A 13,384-nucleotide genomic window follows, 5' to 3' on the forward strand; every position below is an offset into this window, starting at 1 on the left:
AATTTTTTCCATCACAGCTCGCCCAGAATTTCTTACTCTGATTTCCTGGCATTGGTGTACATTGGAAGAGTTTGCATGCTGGAAGTATACTCCAATTATTTGGTTACATCACAAATTCCCTTCCTTGGCTGTCAGGAAGTGGAGTGACAGCATATAAATCATGAACAGTTAGGCTTCTACACTCTTGGATATAAATAGCTTTTTGATTTTTTTTCCTGGACCAGTTCGTACATTGTAATGATCTATGTGGTGCCATAAGTTTCTCTCCACATTGAGCCGGATCATTCACATCATTGTATCAATATCTCCTTCAAAATTACAGTTTCAGCTGTCCCATTTACAAAGCTTACGTAAATTGGCAAAATGTTGCTTTTACATTTCACTTGTGGGCTATGGGTGTTGCTGGCAGGATGGCCATTGTTTTCTGTTTGCCCCTAGAGGACTTGAGGCTCTTGTCAAGAAAAAGAAAGGCATATATCACGTACAGACACATGGGATTGAATGAATCCCTAGTGGAGTATAAGGGCAACAGGAATATACTCGACGGAAGTCAGGAGGGCAGAAGGGGACATTACAGAGCTTTGGTAAATAGGATTGAGTAGATCCTAAAATAAAAATCTACAAATACATTAAGGACAAAAGAAAAACTAGGGAAACCATGGGGCCCTTTAAAGATTAACAAGGTCGTCTATGTGTGGAACTGCAGGAGATGAGGGAGATACTAAAGCATTTCATCTCAGTTTTTACTGAGAAGGATATGGAAGCTAGAAAACTTGGAGAAATAGTGATATCTTAATGTCCATATACAGAGGAACTGATGCTGGGATGCCTTAAAACAAAGGTGGATAAGTCCCTGGGAACTGATTGGGTGTACTCTAGAACTTGGTGGTAAACTAGGGAAGTGATTGCTGGGTCTGTTGCTGAGATATCCACTGCTGAATCTTCAATAGCCATCAGTGAAGAGCTGGAAGTTGGTAACTGTGGTGCCATTATTTAAGAATGGTAAAGGCATTATAGACTGATGTCAGTGGTGGGTAAGTTGTTAGAGAGGATTCTGAGGGGCAGGATTTGCATGTATTCACAAAGACAAGAACTGACTGGGATAGTTAACATGGCTTTATATTCAGGAAATTGAATCTCTAACTTGAGTTTTTATTTGAAGTGATGAAGATTGAAGGACATTGTCTACATGGACTTCATCAAAGCATTCAGGATATTAGACTGGGTAGATTGTATGGAATATATAGGGAGCTTGCCATTTGGATACAAAATTAGCTTGAAGATAAGAGACAGAGGGCAATGGTTGGGTGGCAGTGGTTTCGAACTGGAAACCTGCGATCAGCAATGTGCAGCAAGAATTGGTGCTGGGTCAACTGGTTTTTATCATGTATATAAATGATTTGGATGTGAAATAGGAGGATATGGATTGCAAGATGGCAGATCACACCAAAATTAGTGATTGTAGTTAACAGTGAAGGTTATTTCAGTATAACTGGACTTTGATCAGATGGGCCAAGGAGTGGAAGATGGACTTTGATTTAGATAAATGAGAAGTGCTGCATTTTGGTAAGGCAAGTCAGGGCAGGAGTTATACACTGAATGCTAAGGTCCTGAGGAGTGTTGCCAAATGAAGAGACCTTGAAGTGTAGATTCATAGTTCCTTGCAAGTGGAGTCCCAGGTAGACAAGTTAGTGAAGGTGTTTGGTACACATGCTGTTATTGGTCAATACATTGGGTGTAAGAGTTGGGAGGCCATGTGGCTGTGCAGGACATTGGTTAGGCCACTTCTGGAATAGTATGTTCAATTCTGGTCTCCCTGCTACAGGAAAGATGCTGTGAAACTTAAACAGGCTCAAAAGATTTACAAGGATTTTGCCAGTGTTCGAGGCTTTGAGCAAGAGGGAGATGCTGAATAGGTTGGGGCTGTTTCCCTGGAGTGTCAGAGGCTGAGTGGTGATGTTATAGAGGTTTATAAAATCATGAGGGGCCTGGATAAGGTCTTTTCTCCAGGGTAGAGGAGTCCAAAACTAGTGGGCATAGGTTTCAGGTGAGGGAAAGGGCAGCTTTTTCAGAGGGTGATGCATATATGAAATAAGCTACTGGAGGTGGTGATGGAGGCTGATATAATTAGAACATTTCAAAGGCATCTGAATGGGTACATGTATAGGAAAGGTTTAAAGGGATATGGGCCAAATGGGACTAGATTAAGATATCTGGATGGCATAGGCAAGTTGGATCAATGGGTCAGTTTCCATGCTGGACATCTGTGGCTCTGTCTCTAGTCCTTTTGAGAAGGTGGTAGTTTACTGCCTCCTTGAACAGCTGCAGACAATATACTGCAGATCCAGAATGTCATTAGGAAAAAATTTCCAGAATTTTGACCCAGTGACACTGAAGGAACAGTGGTATATTTCTAAGTTGCGATGATAAGTGGCTTGGAGGGGAACTTGTAACTGATGGTGTTCCTGTGTATCTACTGTCCTTATTCTAGATGGAAGTGGTAATGTGTTGGAAAGCGTTCTCTAAGAATCTCTGTATCCTCTAGATAGTGGTGCTGGAAAAGCGCAGCAGGTCAGGCAGCAGCTGAGGAGCAGGAAAATTGATGTTTTGGGCAAAAACCCTTAAGGAATGAGGCTGGGAGCCTTGGGTGGAGAGACTAATGGGAGGGGGCTGGGGCTGAAGGTAGCTGAGAATGCAATAGGTGGGAGAGAAGGGTGGAGCGGATAGATGGGAAGGAAGATTGGCAAATGGGATAGGTCACGAGGACTGTGCTGCCCTAGAAGGTTGGAAGGGGTAAGGTGGGGGGTGGGATAAGTGAGGAAACTGCTAAAGTCCACATGGATGCCATAGGGTTGAAGGGTCCTGAGGCGGAAGATGAAGTGTTCTTCCTCCAGGCGTTGCCACTACCTTGCCACGCAATGGAGTAGGCCCAGGACTTGCATGTCCTCGGCAGAGTGGGAGGGAAATTTGAACTGTTCAGCCACGGGGCAGAGAGATTGATTGATGCAGGTGTCCTGGAGCTATTCTCTGAAGTGCTCTACGCATAGGCGTCCAGTCTGCCCAATGTAGAAGGAGACCGCACTGGGAGCAACTGACACAATAAATGATGTTTGTGGATGTGCAGGTGAAACTTTGATGGATGTGGAAGGTTCCTTTGGAGCCTTGGATGGAGGTGAGGGGGTAGGTATGGGTGCATGTTTTGCAATTCCTGCGGTGGCAGGGGAAGGTGCCAAGAAGGGATAGTGAGTTGTTTTGGGGCGTGGATCTGACCAGGTAGTCATGGAGGGAACAGTCTTTACGGAGAGTGGGGAGGGAAATATATCTCTGGTGGTGAGGTCAGTTTGTAGATGGTGGAAATGGTAGAGGATAATGCAATGTATACGGAGGTTGGTGGAGTGGAAGGTGAGGAGCAGGGGGTTTCTGTCCTTATTGCGGTTGGAGGTGTGGGACATGAATAAGATGTACTGGAGGGCATCATCAACCACATTGGAGGAGAAATTGCCGTCTTTAAAGAAAGAGGCCATCTAGTATGTTCTGTGGTGGAACTGGTCCTTGTGGGAGCAGATGCAGTGAAGGTGGAGAAATTGAGAATAAGGGATAGCATTTTTGTAGGAGGCTGGGTGGAAGGAGGTATAATCCAGGTAGCTGTGGGAATCGGGTTTGTAGAAAATGTCAGTGTTGAGTCGATCACTGTTGATGGAGCTGGAGAGCCCCAGGAAGGGGAGGGAGGTGTCAGAGATGGTCCAGGTGAATTTAAGGTCGGAGTGGAATGTGTTGGTGAAGTTGATGAACTGTTCAACCTCCTCGTGGGAGCACGAGGTGGCGCTGATGCAGTCACCAATGTAGTGAAGGAAAAGGTGGGGAGTGGTGCCGATGTAACTTCAGAAGATAGACTGTGCCACGTAGCCACCAAAGAACCAGGCATAGCTGGGGCTCATGCGGGTGCCCGCGGCTATCCCTTTCATCTGGAGGAAGGGGGAGGATTCGAAGGAGAAATTGTTGAGGGTTGAGGACCAGCTCAGCAAAATGAGTGTGTCAGTGGAAGGGTGCTGGGGAGAAGGTCAGAGAGGAAGAAATGGAGGGCTTGGAAGCCCTCGTCATGATGGATGGAGGTGTGAAGGGACTGGATTTCCATGGTGAAGGTGAGGTGTTGGGGGCCAGGAAAACTAAAGTCCTGGAGGAGGTGGAGGGCGTGGGTAGTGTCCCGAATGTATGTGGGGAGTTTCTGGACCGGGGGGGGGGGGGGGGGGGGCTAGGACAGTATCCGAGGTAGGTGGAGATGAATTTGGTGGGGCAGGAGCAGGCTGAGACGATGGGTCGGCGAGGATAGTCAGGCTTGTGGATCTTGGGTAGGAGGTAGAACCAAGCGGTGTGGGGTTCTCAAAGCTGTGGATGGGACATTCCCTGAGGTGATGAGGTTGTGTCTGGTCTGGGAAATGATGGTTTGGTGATTGAGGGTTGCAGTCATGGTCATGGGGGTGGTAGGAGGTGGTGTCTTCGAGATGGCACCTGGCTTCAGCGGTGTAGAGGTCAGTGCACCAAAACTTACCGCTGCACCCCCAACCCCCCCCCCCCCAAACCTCTTGTACCATGGCTTGATGATGAGGTTGGGGTTGGAGCAGAGGGAGTGGAGGGTTGCATGTTGTGAGGGCGAGGTTGGGGTGGGGGAGGGATGCAGACAGTTTGAGGCGGTTAATGTCTTGGCGGCAGTTGGAAATCAAGAGGTCGAGGATGGGTTACACACCAGCACAGGTGGATGGGGCGTGCTGGAGGTGGGTGGGAGTCTTGATTGAATCCTGTAGATAGTATAGTCTGCCACTATTAAGCATCATGGAGAGAGGGAGTGGTGTTTAACCCCTTATCTATGTTAATAAATATCGTATCCTGAAAACCAGTCCCAAACACCACCTCTCAGACTGTAACATTCCATGGCTCTAGCAGGTCCCAAGAGTAGTCCTAAATTTGCCAGAAGTAGCAAGCTTGAGTACTGGTAGTAGTTTAGACTTGAACGAAGATGGATCAAAGCTAAATAATACGGGGAAAACGGAGTATCTGAATAAATTTGAATATAATGGCAAGCTATAAGAGGCTTCTACAGGTATTGAAAAAAAGATAGTCGGAAGTGGGAGAATTGGTTTAATCAAAATAGGCAGTGGCAGAACAATTAAGCAGCTTCTGTCTTCACAGAAAAAGACGCAAATAATTTCCCACAGTTGCAGGATGCACTGGAAAGGAGGAACTGAGGGTATTCATGACAGAAAGCTGATGAGTGTAAAATACTGTGGATTATGTCTGTCCAGATGACAGATGCGTTTGTCCACGACAGTATTGATAAGAGTGACCACTGCACTGTCCTTATGGAGATAAGTCCTGCCTTCACATTAATGATAGTACCACACAACACGATGGAGTTATGACCATTCTAAATGAGAGAGGCTTCGAACAGATCTAACAACTCAAGACTGGGCATCCATGAGGTGCTGTGAGTCTTCAACAGCAGCAGGACTGTACTCCAGCACAATCTGTAACCGGAGGGCACAGCCTATCCCTGACTCAACCATTACCATCAATTCAAGGGATCAGCCCTGGTTCAATGGAGAATGGAGGAGGGCGTGCCAGGAGCAGCACCAGGCATACCTGAAGATAAGGTATCAACCTGGTGAAGCCACTAAGGAGGACTACTTGCACGCCAAACAATGTAAGCAGTAAATGACAGACAAAGCTGAGCCATCTCAGAACCAACAGATCAGATCTAAGCACTGCAGTCCTGCCACATCCAGTCATGAATGGTGGTGGACGATTAAACAAGTCACTAGAGCAGAAGGCTCCACCAATATCTCCATTCTCAATGATGGAAGAGCCCAGCATATCACAGCCAAAGATAAGGCTGAAGCTTTCGCAACAATCTTCAGCCAGCAGTGCTGAGTGGATGATGCATCCAGGCTTCCTTCAGTGCTCCCCAGCATCACAGGGACCAGTCTTTCATCAATTAGATTCGCTCCACGTGATTATTAAGAAAAAATCAGAGACACTTCAAAACTTACAAGCCCTAACAACATTCTGGCAATAGTAGTGAGGACTTGTGCTCCAGAACTTGCCATTCTCCTAGTCAAGCTGTTCGAGTACAGCTGCACACTGGCACCTACCTCACAATGTGGAAAATTGCCCAAATATGTCCTCCACATAAAAAGCAGGACAAATTCAACCCAGCTAATCACCGCCCCGAAGGTCTACTGTCAATCTTTATTAAAGTAATGGAAGGTGTCACCAACAGTGCTATCAAACAGCACCAGGTCAGCAATAACCTGCTCAGTGACACCCAGTTTGGGTTCCGCCAGGGCCACTCAGCTCCTGAAGTCATTACAGCCTTGGTTCAAACATGGACAAAAGAGCTGAACTCCAGAGGGGAGGTGAGAGTGACAGCCCTTGATATCAAGGCTGCATCCGACTGAGTGTGGCATCGAGGAGTCTGAGCAAAACTGGAATCAATGGGCATACCTAGCTCATAGGAAGATGGTTGTGGTCGTTGGAGATCAGTCATCTCAGCTCCAAGACATATCTGCAGGAGTTCCTCAGGGTAGTGTCCTAGGCCCAACCATCATCAGCTGCTTCATCAAGGACCTTCCCTCCATCATAAGGTCAGAAGTGGGGATGTTCAGCACCATTTGCAACTCATCAAACACTGAAGCAGTCCATGTCCAAATGCAACAAGATCTGGACCATATCCAGGCTTGGGCTGACAAGTGGCAGGTAACATTTGTGCCACACAAATGCCAGGCTACAACTATCACCAACAAGTGACAAATTAACCATTAACCCATGACTTTCAATGGTGTTACCATCATTTTATCCCACTATCAACATTCTGGGAGATATTGATCAGAAACTCAGCTGGACTCACCACATGAACACAGTGGCTACAAGAACAGGTCAGAGGCTAGGAATACTGCAGTGAGTAACTCACCTCCTGACTCCCCAAAGCCTGTCCACTATCTACAAGGCATAAGTCAAGTGTGTGATGGAATACTCCTGACGTGCCTGGATGAGTGCAGCCCCAGTACAACTCAAGAAGCTTCACATCATCCAGGACAAAGAAGCCTGCTTGATTGGCACTGCATCCACAAACATCAATTCCCTCCACTACCAACACTCAAGATGCACTGCAGAAATTCACAAAGGATCCTCAGAGAGCACCTTCCAAACCCACGACCACTTCCATCTGGAAGAACAAGGACAGCAGATATATGGGAACACCGCCACCTTCAAGTTCCCCTCCAAGCCACTCACCAGCCTGACCTGAAAATATATTGCCGTTCTTCACTGCCATGGATCAAAATCCTGGAAGTTCCTCAGATGGACTGCAGTAGTTCAAGAAGGCAGCTCACCATGGGGCAAGTAAGGACAGGCAATAAATGCTGGCCAGCGAGCGAAGCCTATATCACACAAAATGAATAAATAAAAAAAATACATTCCAGGTTACCAGAAGTGATGGCCATGAAAATAATCCATGCTTTGATTGATTCAAAATACTATAACAATCCTGACAGATTTAAGGGAGGCACATCTAACCCTCCAATTTTCAATTTTAAAAAGATTCCTTTTAAATCTTTTCCCTCTGACCTTAAACTTATACACTCGAGTTTTGGACTCCCCAACCCTTGGAAAAAGGCCAAGCGTGTTTTCATCTTATAAACCTCGACAAGGTCGCCTCTCGGCCTTTGACATTCCAGGGAAAACAGTCCTGTCCTATTTATTCTCTTCTTACAGCTCAAACCAAGAGAAAACTAGAACTTACAGACTCATTGACCTAATAGCAATGAAGGGAAAATGTTGGTGTGTGTTCTCAAGGCTGTGGATTTATGAAAGGGGAATTGTGTTTCACAAACACATTGGAGTTTTTTGAGGATCTAATGGATGAGGGAGAACCAGTAAATGCGATGTATTTTGATCTTCAGAAAGTTTTTGGTGAATTCCCATGAGGTTATTATGTAATATAAAAGCATATTTTAGTACTGGTCTGGATTGAGAATTGGTTAGTATTTGGGACATGATAAGAGAGTTCAGAAAGGATTTATCAGGATGTTGTTGGGGAGAGAAGATCTGAGTTAGAAAGAAAGGCTGGGACATTTTTCACTGGAGCATTGGAGATTGAGAGGTGACCTCATACAAATTTATAAAATAATGAGGAATATAGATAGAATTAATGACACTTGTCTTTTCCGTATGTTCCCTCTCTTGAATAGAGCAAGAATGTAGGTGCAACAAGTACTGAGGAAATCAAGTAGTACGTTGGCCTACATTGTGAGAGGTTGAGAATATAGGAGCAAGGAAGTCTTACTGCAGCTATTTAGGCCGCAGTGAGACCACACTGACAGCATTTTGTGCTGTTTTGGTCTCCCTACCAAAGGTAAGGTAAACTTGCCAAAGAGGGAGTGCAGTGAAGATCTACTGGACTGATTCCTGGGATGGCACGTTTGTTATATGAGGGCAGCTTAGCTCAACTGCGCCTGTATTCACTGGAGTTGAGAAGAATGGGGGGGGGGGGGGGTTTCACATTGAAACATATACACTTTTGGCAGGACTGCACAGACTACATGCAGAGAGGGCTTTTGTCTGATTTCTGGGGGTGATGGTCATGGTTTTCTTTTAATTTCAAAAACATACTTTATTCATAAAATAATTTGATGGTCTGTACAGTTGGTCATGCCATACATACGGAAACATTTCCATGCAGAGGTCAGAATTTATCATTTTTATATAAAGGTGTGTACGTTTTTCAATCACATGCCCGGATATTTAGCGGAGGCGTCAGCGGAGCCCAGATGGCTGCGTTGGAGCCCTCTGTTCTTCTTCAGGCAGGCAGACGTTACACGGTGGTCCTTCCCCACCGCGCCTTGGCGGCAGCTGCCCCAAGCTTCAGCGCATCCCTCAACACGTCGTCCTGGACCTCGCGACGTGCCAGTCTGCAACACTCAGCCGGGGCCGACTCCTTCAGCTGGAAGATCAGCAGGTTTCAGACCGCCCAGAGAGGGTCACGGTAGGTCACCCTGGACCCAGAGGAGACACCTCTGAAGAGGCCTCACCCCTCCCACTGCAAACAGGTTCACACCAGGACTCAACAGGAAGACAAACTTACCTTTGGCTGACGTCAGAGAGCACCAGGACGGATGTGACGTCTACACAACGCAGTGCCTGTTGGGTAATGACGTTCCGGAGACGGCCCAAAGAGTCTGCGCGCGGTAGTAACGCGGGCGCGGGTTGGCTGTTGCGGGAGAGCGGGATGACCAATAGGAGAGCGGCAGGAGCCGTGGTGTGTCAGCAGGAGCGGCGGCGGCGGCGGCGGGATGAAGGTACCGGCACCGGGAGACAGTCAGTAAAATATTTAATATTATACACCGGGAGACAGTCACTGAAATGTTTAATATTATACACCGGGAGACAGTCACTGAAATGTTTAATATTATACACCGGGGAGACAGTCAGTAAAATATTTAATATTATACACCGGGAGACAGTCACTGAAATGTTTAATATTATACACCGGGAGACAGTCACTGAAATATTTAATATTATACACCGGGAGACAGTCACTGAAATGTTTAATATTATACACCGGGAGACAGTCACTGAAATGTTGAATATTATACACCGGGAGACAGTCACTGAACTGTTTAATATTATACACCGGGAGACAGTCACTGAAATGTTTAATATTATACACCGGGAGACAGTCACTGAAATATTTAATATTATACACCGGGAGACAGTCAGTGAAATATTTAATATTATACACCGGGAGACAGTCACTGAAATGTTTAATATTATACACCGGGAGACAGTCACTGAAATATTTAATATTATACACCGGGAGACAGTCACTGAAATGTTTAATATTATACACCGGGAGACAGTCACTGAAATATTTAATATTATACACCGGGAGACAGTCAGTGAAATATTTAATATTATACACCGGGAGACAGTCAGTGAAATATTTAATATTATACGCCGGGAGACAGTCACTGAAATGTTTAATATTATACACCGGGAGACAGTCACTGAAATATTTAATATTATACACCGGGAGACAGTCAGTGAAATATTTAATATTATACACCGGGAGACAGTCACTGAAATATTTAATATTATACACCGGGAGACAGTCAGTGAAATATTTAATATTATACGCCGGGAGACAGTCACTGAAATGTTTAATATTATACACCGGGAGACAGTCACTGAAATATTTAATATTATACACCGGGAGACAGTCAGTGAAATATTTAATATTATACACCGGGAGACAGTCAGTGAAATATTTAATATTATACACCGGGAGACAGTCAGTGAAATATTTAATATTATACGCCGGGAGACAGTCACTGAAATGTTTAATATTATACACCGGGAGACAGTCACTGAAATATTTAATATTATACACCGGGAGACAGTCAGTGAAATATTTAATATTATACACCGGGAGACAGTCACTGAAATGTTTAATATTATACACCGGGAGACAGTCAGTGAAATATTTAATATTATACACCGGGAGACAGTCACTGAAATGTTTAATATTATACACCGGGAGACAGTCACTGAAATATTTAATATTATACACCGGGGAGACAGTCACTGAAATATTTAATATTATACACCGGGAGACAGTCACTGAAATGTTTAATATTATACACCGGGAGACAGTCACTGAAATATTTAATATTATACACCGGGGAGACAGTCACTGAAATATTTAATATTATACACCGGGAGACAGTCACTGAAATATTTAATATTATACACCGGGAGACAGTCACTGAAATGTTTAATATTATACACCGGGAGACAGTCACTGAAATATTTAATATTATACACCGGGAGAGAGTGACTAAAATCTTTAATATTATACACCGGGAGACAGTCACTGAACTGTTTAATATTATACACCGGGGAGAGTCACTGAAATGTTTAATATTATACACCGGGGAGAGTCACTGAAATGTTTAATATTATACACCGGGAGACAGTCACTGAAATATTTAATATTATACACCGGGAGACAGTCACTGAAATATTTAATATTATACACCGGGTGACAGTCACTAAAATGTTTAATATTGTACACCGGGAGACAGTCACTGAAATATTTAATATTATACACCGGGAGACAGTCACTGAAATGTTTAATATTATACACCGGGAGACAGTCAGTGAAATGTTTAATATTATACACCGGGAGACAGTCAGTGAAATGTTTAATATTATACACCGGGAGACAGTCAGTGAAATATTTAATATTATACGCCGGGAGACAGTCACTGAAATGTTTAATATTATACACCGGGAGACAGTCACTGAAATATTTAATATTATACACCGGGAGACAGTCAGTGAAATATTTAATATTATACACCGGGAGACAGTCAGTGAAATATTTAATATTATACACCGGGAGACAGACACTGAAATATTTAATATTATACACCGGGAGACAGTCACTGAAATGTTTAATATTATACACCGGGAGACAGTCAGTGAAATATTTAATATTATACGCCGGGAGACAGTCACTGAAATGTTTAATATTATACACCGGGAGACAGTCACTGAAATATTTAATATTATACACCGGGAGACAGTCAGTGAAATATTTAATATTATACACCGGGAGACAGTCAGTGAAATGTTTAATATTATACACCGGGAGACAGTCAGTGAAATATTTAATATTATACGCCGGGAGACAGTCACTGAAATATTTAAGATTATACACCGGGAGACAGTCACTGAAATGTTTAATATTATACACCGGGAGACAGTCAGTGAAATATTTAATATTATACGCCGGGAGACAGTCACTGAAATGTTTAATATTATACACCGGGAGACAGTCACTGAAATATTTAATATTATACACCGGGAGACAGTCACTGAAATATTTAATATTATACGCCGGGAGACAGTCACTGAAATGTTTAATATTATACACCGGGAGACAGTCACTGAAATATTTAATATTATACACCGGGAGACAGTCACTGAAATATTTAATATTATACGCCGGGAGACAGTCACTGAAATGTTTAATATTATACACCGGGAGACAGTCACTGAAATGTTTAATATTATACACCGGGAGACAGTCACTGAAATATTTAATATTATACACCGGGAGACAGTCACTGAAATATTTAATATTATACACCGGGAGACAGTCACTGAAATGTTTAATATTATACACCGGGAGACAGTCACTGAAATGTTTAATATTATACGCCGGGAGACAGTCACTGAAATGTTTAATATTATACACCGGGAGACAGTCACTGAAATGTTTAATATTATACGGCGGGAGACAGTCACTGAAATGTTTAATATTATACGCCGGGAGACAGTCACTGAAATATTTAATATTATACGCCGGGAGACAGTCACTGAAATATTTAATATTATACACCGGGAGACAGTCACTGAAATGTTTAATATTATACACCGTGAGACAGTCAATAAAATATTTAATATTATACACCGGGAGACAGTCACTGAAATATTTAATATTATACACCGGGAGAGAGTGACTAAAATCTTTAATATTATACACCGGGAGACAGTCACTGAACTGTTTAATATTATACACCGGGGAGAGTCACTGAAATGTTTAATATTATACACCGGGGAGAGTCACTGAAATGTTTAATATTATACACCGGGAGACAGTCACTGAAATATTTAATATTATACACCGGGAGACAGTCACTGAAATATTTAATATTATACACCGGGTGACAGTCACTAAAATGTTTAATATTGTACACCGGGAGACAGTCACTGAAATATTTAATATTATACACCGGGAGACAGTCACTGAAATCTTTAATATTATACACCGGGAGACAGTCACTAAAATATTTAATATTATACACCGGGAGACAGTCACTGAAATGTTTAATATTATACACCGGGAGACAGTCACTGAAATGTTTAATATTATACACCGGGAGACAGTCACTGAAATATTTAATATTATACACCGGGAGACAGTCACTGAAATGTTTAATATTATACACCGGGAGACAGTCACTGAAATATTTAATATTATACACCGGCAGACAGTCACTGAAATCTTTAATATTATACACCGGGAGACAGTCTCTGAAATATTTAATATTATACACCGGGAGACAGTCACTGAAATGTTTAATATTATACACCGGGAGACAGTCACTGAAATGTTTAATATTATACACCGGGAGACAGTCACTGAAATGTTTAATATTATACACCGGGGAGACAGTCACTGAAATGTTTAATATTATACACCGGGAGACAGTCACTGAAATGTTTAATATTATACACCGGGGAGACAGTCACTGAAATGTTTAAT

General features: G+C 43.2%; 1 protein-coding gene across 2 annotated transcripts in view; it reads left to right on the top strand.

Annotated features, from left to right (window-relative positions):
* The first annotated feature begins 9,317 nt into the window (after window positions 1-9,317).
* The window catches only part of LOC122541518 (uncharacterized), a 101,267-nt gene continuing 97,200 nt past the window's right edge, over window positions 9,318-13,384 (top strand). Inside the window, exon 1 of one of the 2 annotated variants that reach the window (XM_087980984.1) lies at window positions 9,318-9,350. The gene's annotated coding sequence lies outside the window, so the exon portion shown is untranslated. Of the gene's footprint in view, window positions 9,370-13,384 lie in introns of both variants that reach the window. The other variant, XM_087980983.1, reaches the window with a different exon arrangement.

This window comes from Chiloscyllium plagiosum, unplaced genomic scaffold (assembly GCF_037043375.1).
Source record: "Chiloscyllium plagiosum isolate Xiang-an unplaced genomic scaffold, Cpla_swu_hap1 HiC_scaffold_38, whole genome shotgun sequence".
Classification (NCBI taxonomy): domain Eukaryota; kingdom Metazoa; phylum Chordata; class Chondrichthyes; order Orectolobiformes; family Hemiscylliidae; genus Chiloscyllium; species Chiloscyllium plagiosum.